The 11,436-nt window shown below is 40.1% G+C and overlaps 1 protein-coding gene across 3 annotated transcripts in view; it reads left to right on the top strand.

Annotated features, from left to right (window-relative positions):
* LOC119480558 (dipeptidyl aminopeptidase-like protein 6) overlaps positions 1-11,436 on the top strand; it is a 239,993-nt gene that overhangs the window by 117,898 nt on the left and 110,659 nt on the right. The window lies entirely within an intron of this gene.

The following is an 11,436-nucleotide window of genomic DNA, read 5'->3' as shown; positions in this document are numbered from 1 at the left end:
AATTAATCATCAGAGCAAACATGACTTCACACTGATCTTATCCAGCAGGCTGTAGCAGCGGCTAAACGTGTGTTAAGTCGTACGTTTGGGTGAATTTTATCCTGTGTCTTTGAAAAAGAATACAGATAATATCAGAGCTCATTTTCGTTCTCTCAGAGAAGCTGTCATTCCTTTTTGTTCAGAATGAAAAACAACTTCCATAGAAAAAGGAACTATTCTAGACATGTTATCATCACATAAGCTGTTGTCTCACAAATGTCTAATTTCTTTTGGCAACATGAGATTTGTATAACAAACAATATAACGCTTACACAAGACTTATATGGACTTATAGTTGTGCAGTAACTTTGGAGTCTATGCACATACTGTAGCCACCGTATCTACTGTATGATGTTGGAACGTTTTGTGTATCTGACGCCTAGGTAGGTTGTCGGTAGTGAAACAACATACGGCAAGTGGAAGAAAGGCTCACTTATCTGTGTCTTTGCATCTTTTCACCAAAACACATCTAGCAAAGGCTTCTCAAATGTAAACTTCGCCATCGCCACTCTCTATCATCCCCCCTGACTCCCTTATAGTCAAGATGGTGGTGAAGATAATGAAGACTGGGATTAATTCATCTCATATGGTGCCTGACTTTAGAGGATCATAACATATCAGGTTTGGAATTAATCTGCAGATGCTCTGGTTCAAAATGAGACCAAACTTTTCTATTGATGTCAGTTTCTGAGCCACGACAACTGTCAAACTGTAGCCTGCAACAAACTAGGTGAGGCTTGTTTTTAGCCTAGTTGATTACCAGAAATGTCTTTAGCTACAGAAGCAGTTGCTGATCACTTGCGGTCCCTACCTATAGGAGTGAGTAGTCAGCAGTCAATGACGGTATAAAACCGTCAATAAAATATGTTTTTCAAAAAGTGTGAATCAGCGCAACCATGAGAAATCCTTCAGCATACAGTCATAAATGAGTTCAGAAAATACTAGGCTGATGCCTCCAGTAGTATGCGAGATTAGGCGTGGACAGACGGCTACCCACACACTCACAACTGAGCACATTATCTCCCCACAGGCTTATGCCTGGCGGAGATAAAAAAATCAATACAAACTTATTTTAAAAAAGTGTTTTTTTTAAAAGTGATTTTAGAAAAAGATGCAGAGTTCCCTGCCTGATCCTCTCAGGAGAGTCTCATGCAAGTTTGTGCATAGCCCACCATTAATACAGGGTCAAAAACTGACCGTGAACTAAAACACAATGCGTCTAGTGTAAACCCAGCTTTACAGATGCAAGTAGCAGTCCATAGAGGTGGTAACGCGTACAGAGAGACTGACTTTGAACTTCTTTCATGGTCAATGGATTTTAACACAAAAATAATTAAAGCCATATATCATTATCTTCAGTGGGATTAATGTGAAAGCCGCAGTTATGGAAATTCATTTTGTGCTTTGAGTTTAAAAATATCTCCTGAAATAGCACATCTGGTTCTTCTTACGTACAACAAATTCTCCATATGCAGTTGTGTTGGTCTGTATAACTACAGCTCACTGCATCTTCACTTTTTTGTAACCAAGTTTTATGTTTGAATTTTGCAAAATCATCCCATTTGAAGGGGATAGTTCAGGTGTTTTGAAGTGGGGTCGTATGAGGTACTTATCCATAGTCAGTGTATTACCTACAGTAGATGACAGTTGGCTTGGAGAAACAGACAGGAGTCTTATCCACCTAAAAGAAAGGCTCACCTAAAAACAGTCAATTTCAGAGTATACAGGTTTCCGTTGCGGTAACTCCTGTCTGCTTCTCCAAACTGAGGAGTGCTGACCGTCATCTACTTTAGGTAATATACTGACTAAGTACCTTATACAACAACACTTCAAAACATCCTAACTATCCCTTGAAATGTTTCAAATGGATGCCACTCTTAATGTCTGAATGTAAAGTCATCACGATTAGTTTATTTATTCATGTTTACTGAACCTGAAATTGGTTTTCGGTAATTCTGTGCATTGCTGTTTACTGGCATTCCTCTCAGGGTCAATACATTAGAGCGCTTTTCAGTTTTCAGTGCTCAACATTCTGCTCCTTAAAAAATGTAATTTTGAGTATGCCTGTGCGCACACGTTCCTTACCATATGCACTTTATGATGAACTCCATCGAGGCAAAATCCTTGTTATTGAAATCCCCGTCTTCTCTGATATGCAGAGGGGCTTTGACATTGAATCTGAAAAGCTTGATAAAAGGGACGATTTCGATAAGGAGTCACCGCCGTCGAGGTTATTTGGTTTGTCTTTGTCAGAATCCGCCCTCCTTACCCAGTTGCTTATCTTCTGTCTTAGGAGACGAGAAGTTTTAATGAGTTATTTTATTGCCTGCTTCGAGGAAGTATCCCCCCGCTTGCAATCTCGCCTTTAATATTTCAAATCATCCTCACCTCATCCGCGTACAAAAGAATACTCCACGGGTGTGCGCCGCATATCTGGGATACTTTTACTTCTGTAATTACCCCCCTTAAATCAGCGTGCGATCAAGGCCGATTTGTTCCATCTTCAAAGCTCCAGACAAAGTCATTGACTTTTAAATGTAAAGGTGCAGATCTGTTTTTGACTCTTGCCTTTGGGATGCAGACACAAACCCAGGTGCCAGCTTTACTTTCAGATGCTTTACTTCCTTCCCGACGCTGTGATGCCTCTGCTGTATTATTTTGAAGTAAAATAAAAAGACACATGCGGTATATCACGGCGAGGGTGGCTTTGCTACTCGGAGGGATGTGTCAAGAAGAATATGGGTACCAGCGCCTATAAAAGAAGATCCAATTACAGTGTTTCTCTCCCTGGGCATCTTCAAGTCCCCCTCATCTTCAAGATGCATTGCAGTCCACTTTTTATTCAGCTATCTACAGCGCTGGCATACACTATACACACTACTTCAGTGTGACGTACGTCCGTAAAGTTTCTGTATTCAAATGCTCCCTGTGGCAACAGTGTCCCACCTGTCAGAAGCTTTGCCACGTAGCCGTCTATTCTTCTCCTGGCCGGGTTAGAGATCGCCCCCACCGAGCTCCACTTCTATCTCCGCGCCACCATGCACCGCCGGCCCTATTAGAAACCCAAGGGCATGGCTAACGCAGCACAGAAGCTCCGGCAGTGACAAATTCACAACAAAGCTTTTCTGTGAGGAATGAAACTACCATGGAGGTTGGAGGAATGGGAGACCGAGTGAGGCGGGGGGGAAGAGAGAGAGACCTGGTGTGATGAAAGGACATGTGGCCCACTGTGACAAATGTTCTCCCGACTTGTGATTTATCACGGCGTGGAGACCGAGAGAGCAACACGAGCAGCAGCTCCGGCTAAACCACTGCAGTTGTGGATAATACAGATGACTTCCCGTATAAAAAAGAAGTATTACATTTGCTGTTTTGTAGTAATCATTTATTTATTTGAGCCACAAGTTCACCTACTGTAGACTGTATGACCATAATGAGACCGAGCACAATTGCAGTTTAACATCGTTCACTCTTAACCCACTGAGCCCATTAGTCATTCTGGAGAAGCTGCGTATTATCTTAATGCTCCAGTGGAATAAAAGAGATGCTTGCGCCATTTGGAGTCACGGTTCTATTTCTCATTCAGGCGGAGAAAACAAAACTGCTGAACCGCACAGTTTGGTGGCTTACTGTTTATTGAATACGCTTTAATGGAGCGCGCCGCCATAACGCCGGACCAGCTGCATATAATTAGGAGGCAGGTTGTGTTAGTTTCTTTGTTTATGCTTAGTCTAAACCCCATTATGGTAGGTTGGAGTGCTAAACAAGTTTTTATCTTTATAGATACTGAACTTATCACTTCAATAGTGATGTGAGCAAAATGTGCCGCTCACCGACCCCTTAAAATGGAACATTGTTTATTTGCGTCACTGGTTGCAAATATCTGTGTGTTCTAGTTTTATTTTAATATTTTTTAGTGGTGCAACAATCCAAATATTCAAAGTGGTCAAAAGATTACAAGAAAATGTCAAAAAAAAATCAACATCAGAGACATATGTTTTCTGCTCCCCTATCCAGTTCATGATCTCATGAGCCTTTAGATTAGTTGTGCGACCCCTTGTAATGGTCCTGACCGCTGGTTAATTTTGGTTTGGTTGAATGAGGGTGGCCATTCCCCACAAAATTGTCAGAAGTACCCAGGCGGCAACCTCCGGTTCTGAAAAGCAAAGTCAATGCAGAAGTGTCTTAAACTTGCATTCTTTCTAACAGCCAGCAGGGGGCGACTCCTCTGGTTGCTAAAAGAAGTCTGGTTGTATAGAAGTCTATGAGAAAATGAGCCTACTTCTCACTTGATTTTATTACCTCAGTAAACATTGTAAACATGAGTTGATGGTGTCAATCGCTAGTCTCAAGTCTTCTTCAATACAGCATGATGTTCATTTAGTAAGTTATGGTCTCATTTAGAGTCAAATAGACCAGAAAGATTGCGACGCCAAAAAGGCCAAACTCGAGGCTTCAAAACGGTAGTCCACAAACCAATGGGTGACACCACGGTGACTACGTCCACTTCTTACTGTATATACAGGTTATGGAAATACCTCCATTTGAGATTAAAAGCAGATGCAATTTGTAGTAATAATAATGTTTTTAGCACAAATTAATTTAAAATGCAGTATTTAGTAATCAGATGTACTTTAAAACTTAAATTTAGCTTCTCTGAGAGAAACTCCTGCTCAGTTTTCTGCACCATTGGGAACAAGATGTTCCCTCTTGACTCTACTGAAAATTAGAGGGAATATTTAAATTGCTCATTACTGTCATGTCTCTGCTACCCAAACACTTTTATAGTCAACCCATATAACACATGTAGGTTGCAGTGGTGGAATGTAGCTGCAATTAACTACAATTCTGAGGTACTTGTACTTTAATTGAATATTTCTAATTCATACTTGTCATTCTTCTGCTCTACTACATTTATTTAACAGCTATAGTTTCAAACTTTACTTTGATTTTTACAAACATATGATCCTGGCCCTGTATATCCACAGGTGTTTGTAGATGTTGTGGCTGATAAGACCTGCCCTGTTGGAGTTTAAGCAGGGATTTACATAAAACATGTCACAAAACTTCAGATACTAATAAGAATGATGAAGTTGTAATGTATCCAGCAACAAAACTAGCAGGATTGAGAGAGAGGTCAATCCAACCCAAGATACCCATAACCCAGATAAAACGTCCTTGGACACTCTGAAAGGGGCTACAGTATTCTGCATTATTGATATGTTAACTTTTGATGCTTAAAGTACATTTTTACTAATGATATTCCCGTGTAGTAATACTTCTACCACCACTGGTAGGTTGTAAAGTTTGTATCGTCTCCTGCTGCTCTTTGGATCCCATATTAAAAACTCTCTCACCTTTAGAGACACCTTCACCAAGGCATAATCCATTATTAAGAATAGAAAAGTTAGCAATCTCTGATAATTCATAGTGTTGGATGAGATGAAAAATGATAATTGAGAAATGTCTCTGTGCAGATTAAACATTGGACCTTTTGTGATTGCTTGCAAGTCTAGTTATTGTTATTACTTTTATGGGTGACACTACAGGCAAAAATATAGTTTTTTCATGCACTGGTCAATTTTGAGATTTTTGGACTAGTGGAAAGAAAACATAAAAAATATACATTTATGTGTTTATTTTACTACACTTTGTCGACTTGTATCTGTAGAATAATGTTCTTAATGTAAGTATTCAACTGGGGAAGTTTCATGGGGATATCTTGTAGTTCCATTTTTACCCTATTCACCTGAGTGTCTTACAAAATGTGTGGGATTTTACAATCCATATCTTTCAAGGCCGTTTTCTCAAAAATTAGTTTTTTTTCCTCAGACTCTGAGCCAGTAATCTCCACTTCAGTAGCACTTACATCCACCAAACTTTCCAGTTTCATTCATATCTATATTCTGAAGGTTTTTACTGAGCGGTTTGTTCATATATCATTCATAGCCTGATTTCTAGAACATTTTATTCTTAAAAAACATAGAGGAAATGGATTTTTTAACACTGTTGACAGTATTTTCTGATTCACGGGGTGATAAAAAGAAATATCTGTAAAAAACGTTGACTCTAATATGTCAACGAAATGAAACAAAATGAAATGTATGCAAATTAGCGCGTATTTAATAAGATAATGCATGATTTGCATATTTAAACATACTATTTCAGAAACCTTGTAATACAAAAAATAATTGCCTTCAAAATTTCATGGTAATATCTATTAGTATTAACTGGCTCTAACTTCCCAGATAACCAATGATTTCCAGTATAGATTGCATCAGAATAAAAGCTTCCTGTGAGGTGTACTGTACCATACTCTGCTGTATTATGCCTTTTACATTATAGCCGCAAATGTTGCTGTATATTTTCCGCTGGCCTCTTATGTGTCATCAAATATTGCGTTTTAAGGCTTGTTGCCTACAATAAAAGCGATGTTAGAAGTGATGTTATATTGCATTAGCAAAGAAGCTTATATTAAGGTGAAAAACACATATTTTACTCTGATAGCCACCTTCTTCACGTTTTGGTAAAACTGTCAGCCTGTAGACGACAAAGTAGTCCTTCAACACCGCAATTAAGAATAATGTGTTATTATTAACAGCTGTCATACAAGAGTGAATCCTTTCAAGCCATATCAATTTATAATAATGATAGGACTCTAATGACACGTGATGCCTATTCAGGATCATTTCCTTGTGGCTTCTGCACTCACCATCTTCTGCAAATGGGAAAAAAGCCCATTGTGCTGGTATTTTTCTCTCCATGCCCCCCTTTTCTCGGTGAAAGGAGTTCTGGATGCGGCGGTGAAATGCACCACTGGAGCTGTCCATTAAGTGGTGCTGAAATCTATTTCAGCACAGTGAGGCTTTTGATGGCGGCTGGATCAGTATCGGAGAGCTGTCCTTTTACCTGATGCTGAAATGTGTTATAGGATTCTGGCCTTTTAGCGGCGCCCTAAATGTGTTAGCAGGTGCTGTTTGGAGGCGTGCTATTATCCCGGGTGTAGCAGGAAGTGCTAGTCCTTGAAGGGACTGCCGAATCAGCCACTTGTCACCTTCTCTAAAGAGCATGTTGGATAGTATTATTTACTTTGATTGCATTGCTTTTTAAAATAATGTCTTTTTAGAGTTTGCCGTGTGCTGCATACTCCGTCTTTTATCTGTTCCATCAATGAAATTGTGTTGTTTTTTTGTTTCTTAAAAGGCTTGAAGATTATTTCAAAAAGCTTTTCACAGCTCACTTTTTGAAGCGTATAATGCGTTGCAAAAACATGAAACACTGACTTAGAGCCATCCTGAACAAACCCCATTATAATGTTGCTGTTGTCATGACTACGGAGCCTTTTTAAAAAACAAGACCATGTGACACCTGTTGAGAGCATGTCATTAGCATGTATTAGCTCAGGGAGAAAAAAATAGGATTGTGGAACTTAAACAATGGAATAAATGGTTGCATACAGTAAATGTAGCTTTTCAGGGCTACAGCAGAAACTTTAGTTTACCAAGTAGCATCACAAATGCATCTAAAAGTGTGAAGTCAATACTCAAGATGTTACTACTGGAAGACCTGATTGACTTCTGTCTGTTTCTGCGGTTCAGTCCTCCTCTCCAGCAGAGAGGGCATACTGTACACAGAGAGCATGCTAATAAGGACGGAAACTCATTCGCCACCGCACACGTCATCGGCACGGTTGTAGGATCCGGCTCTGTTGACATTTCACGGCTGAGTGGTGTGAAGGCTGGTGAGTCACACCTGGCACAAAGCGATGTATGCCGGCGAGAGGAGAAACTGCATCCTGATGCATCCCCTCTCTTGTCAGGATGACGGGTCCGGGCTGTATTTATGTAAGGACCTCACATAGAGTATTCACAGGGAGAAGGAGCAGGAGGAGAGATGGAAAAGCAATTACTTTTTTTTTTTTTTTTTCAATATCCCGATGCTTGCCATCGTGTGTCAGACAAGTAGGAGCGGAAAAAATTTGGGAGCACAGTCCTACGACGCACCACCTGCCAGGACGCAGAGTGTCGGGAGTGTGAATCCCAGACCTTTGGTGTTGCTCCGTGTCAACGCCGCAGTAATCACTTATCCATCCTCGACCTCTCTCTGGGGCGATGTATTTGTGTCCTTCCATCATTCACTAGTGTCCGCATCAAAATGTACATTCCAAGAAATAACACTGCAGCCCCGCAAGGAAATGATACCTCCTCAAAGTATTTAATCAAAACAAGTCAGGGGGTGGTATAGCACTGGACAACTTTTGTTTTTGAAACATCCCATTACACTTGTTCCCCTGGCTATGCTATGCACTGGGGGGCTTGCTGCATTGATATAAGAATTAATGTAACGCTGATGGATGGCTTTGGCCATGCACAATGACAGAATATGTTCTGGGAGCTGGCTATAAATGGCAAAATATATGTTTTTTATGTTCCATTTTCTCCACAAATGGGTGTGTTGGGACACATTGTGTGGATGTGGATGTGTGCATGCATAAGCTTAAAAGCAAATAGGGACCACATTTTATGCATGTGGGCGCAGATGCTGAAAACAACACAATATGGTTTAAATAATCGTATATTTACAGTCAGTTGGCAATGTTCTGTGTTATTTGAGCTTTTAAAGTCTTTTCTCAGAACGTCCTGTGCCGTTCCGCTCCGCCTGGCTGTGATTTATAACTTCCTAGAGTTTCAACAAGAGATTTCGTCGAAAAACACACCAGATTTCCATGTAATGTGCGTGAATCCCTCTCGTACCCAGTGGTGTTAGCAGGGATTTAATGCTTTAGTACTCCAAATATCTCAATTAAAAAAGCTGTACAGCCAGAGCACTCAAGGAAACAACTGTTTGCTCTACGCAAACTAAAAGCCTTGGACAGACTTTGCTTTGGTTGGTGCCTCTCAAATTAAATTGAGGGGAAGAAAACAGAAATTGAATTCAATCTGTGCGACTTTTATTTACTGGCTTTCAGACCGGCAGCCCTTCGCTTTTCACCTCGTCCTCTCAATTTGAATAATCAGAGGAGTATCACTTCACTTTTCAGAGTTTCCACTTGATTGACTTTTTGATTTCTATCCATCTCCTCTGTCTGCTCAGTCTATAGAGGCTGTTTTAAAAGGTGGGTCCATTATTTGTTTTTTTTGGAGGATTTTATATATTTTTTGTAGCTTTTCAGTGGTGTTCCTTTTATATATTCAAATCTGAACTTTCAAATTTTGGTCCATGTATGTTTTAGCATAAAATTATATTTCCCCAAGCCCTTCTAAAAGCGTCTTCCCACGTGACCGAATGTAGGCGTCTGCATGGTGACGCTGCTATATGTACATTATACATCCTTAGTCAGTGTATTAACGTTACATACAGTAACTTAGATGGTGGTTGGCATGCTCCCAGTTTGGAGAAGCAAGCAGGAGTCCCGGCACATGAGCTAAGCCATATAATACTGTGTGGATGCCACGTTAGTTTGGATTCCAAAGTCCCACAATAACACAAACAAACTAACCGATCGAAAATTACTGTTTTTGTGAATGGAGTCTGGTGGCTTTGAAGACAGCAATTTAACGGCTTCAGGTTCCCGTCAGAAAGGGCTGTATGATGGTGAGGCAAAGCAGTGAAAATATTCTAAGTGCTAGCATTCACATTATTCATAACCTTAATGATTAGCTTACTTTATGACACGGTTTTGTTGAATACTCGATTCTGATTGGTCAATAACAGCGTTCTACAGTCTGGTATTTCTTTATAGCAGACCGTTGCTATGTATAACAGAGCGTTGCTATGGGCGGGCTCTGATGTTGGACTCTGCAGGACCGTTTTTGTGTGAAATGAGTGATTTCTTAAGTAAGTAGCCGTGTAATAAACGGAATGATATATAACTAGCGGGTCATTGTTGTTAAGACCCAAGGTCTTGCATCTCCCTGAAGGGGTTTATTTATATCTAAAGGGCCCTGTCTAGGATTATGTCACAACAATGTCCGACTCGTTGTACATTATCCATTGGTAACCTACGTCCCTGCGTTTTTCTAATGGCTGAGTGGATGTTTCCATTTTAAAAACCCGGAAAAGAACGCAGATAGACAAATATCAGAGACTTTTCTAAGTCAGTCAGTTCACCTCTCGGCTGTATTGAAGCAATCTAAATATAAATGCCAGAGGCAAAATTTGCAAGGTTAATTGGAGATGCCTCTTTAACAAGAACAATTATTTTTTATCTACACAATCATCACCCCGTGGCCATGATTTTGTTTCCAGTAATTATAGAACTATAATCGGTGCCAAAATAATGCATCAGTGTATCGTCTTTTCAGATTATGGCAGGTATTGATTAGTTGGAAGTTTTAATTGGGCAAAAGTGCTTCCAGGAAGTTCATTATGTCGACTGCTAGCTTGGCATTAGCAGTGAAATGATGAGGAAGAAATGAGTGGATGGCTCTGTTTGTTTGGCACAACCAGTCAGTTAATTCCCGACTTTCCGTGAATGTGTATTCAAACAGAGCTACCACCCAGGAGCATTTATCACTTCCCTCTCTTGTCCATTTGTCAACATCAGAGACATGAGGTTTGTAGACTGACTCTGTAACACAGCCACAATAAGGTGGTTATTGTGTTCTCGGCTGCCGCGGCCCGACCACATAGCATCCGTCATCAGCCAATAGGGCTTTCGCCCAGAGTGGCCGTCATTAGTTTGGGGCTGATTGATTGGCTGTTGAGAAGTCGTTTCAGTTTCATACATCATCGTCTTGATGGTAAACACAGGCTGAGTTGTTGGAGAATGCTGCTAATGTAGTTTGGAGCCACAAGTGGCTGGCACTGTGAACACTAGGTGGGCTTTCATTCTTTTTCATACATCAAAGTGACAACATAGCCATTACTGTAGGTCTGGTGGCTTTAGAAGGCAAGAATAATAATACAAAAAGATTTCTGATTCTTCAAAATGTTTTTTTTAACATTTTGAAGAATCAGAGAAGCCTAGAACATTACCCACAACTAAACCATCATTTTCATCATTGCAGACCAGGCTGGTAGATGGAATTTGGGCTGCTTTCGTCAACATTTTGTGGGGTTTTGAACATATTGTAAAAACAATATTACCAAACAAGCTGTCATTTTATGGTCAAAAACAGATACACAATTCAGTAAACTTTGTTGTGCCCAATCACTCATATTATTGACTCACTTAATTTGAGCAATATTGGATTGACATGAGTTGTATTCAATCATCGCTAGGGATAACGGAGGACCTACTTACCTTGCCGTCATCATTGACATGAGAATTTCTGTATTTGGCTGTCCTACTGCACTCTTTGTGGGTTGCAATATCTAACATTTTATCTTTGGTTATTTGATGCAGATATGAACCTTTGTATGCTTATGATGTGTTTTATATTGCACATAATGGTT

Source organism: Sebastes umbrosus, chromosome 21, assembly GCF_015220745.1.
Source record: "Sebastes umbrosus isolate fSebUmb1 chromosome 21, fSebUmb1.pri, whole genome shotgun sequence".
In the NCBI taxonomy this organism is placed as follows: Eukaryota; Metazoa; Chordata; class Actinopteri; order Perciformes; family Sebastidae; genus Sebastes; species Sebastes umbrosus.
Note: the sequence above shows the minus strand (reverse complement) of the source record. Positions and strands in the feature narration are given on the sequence as shown.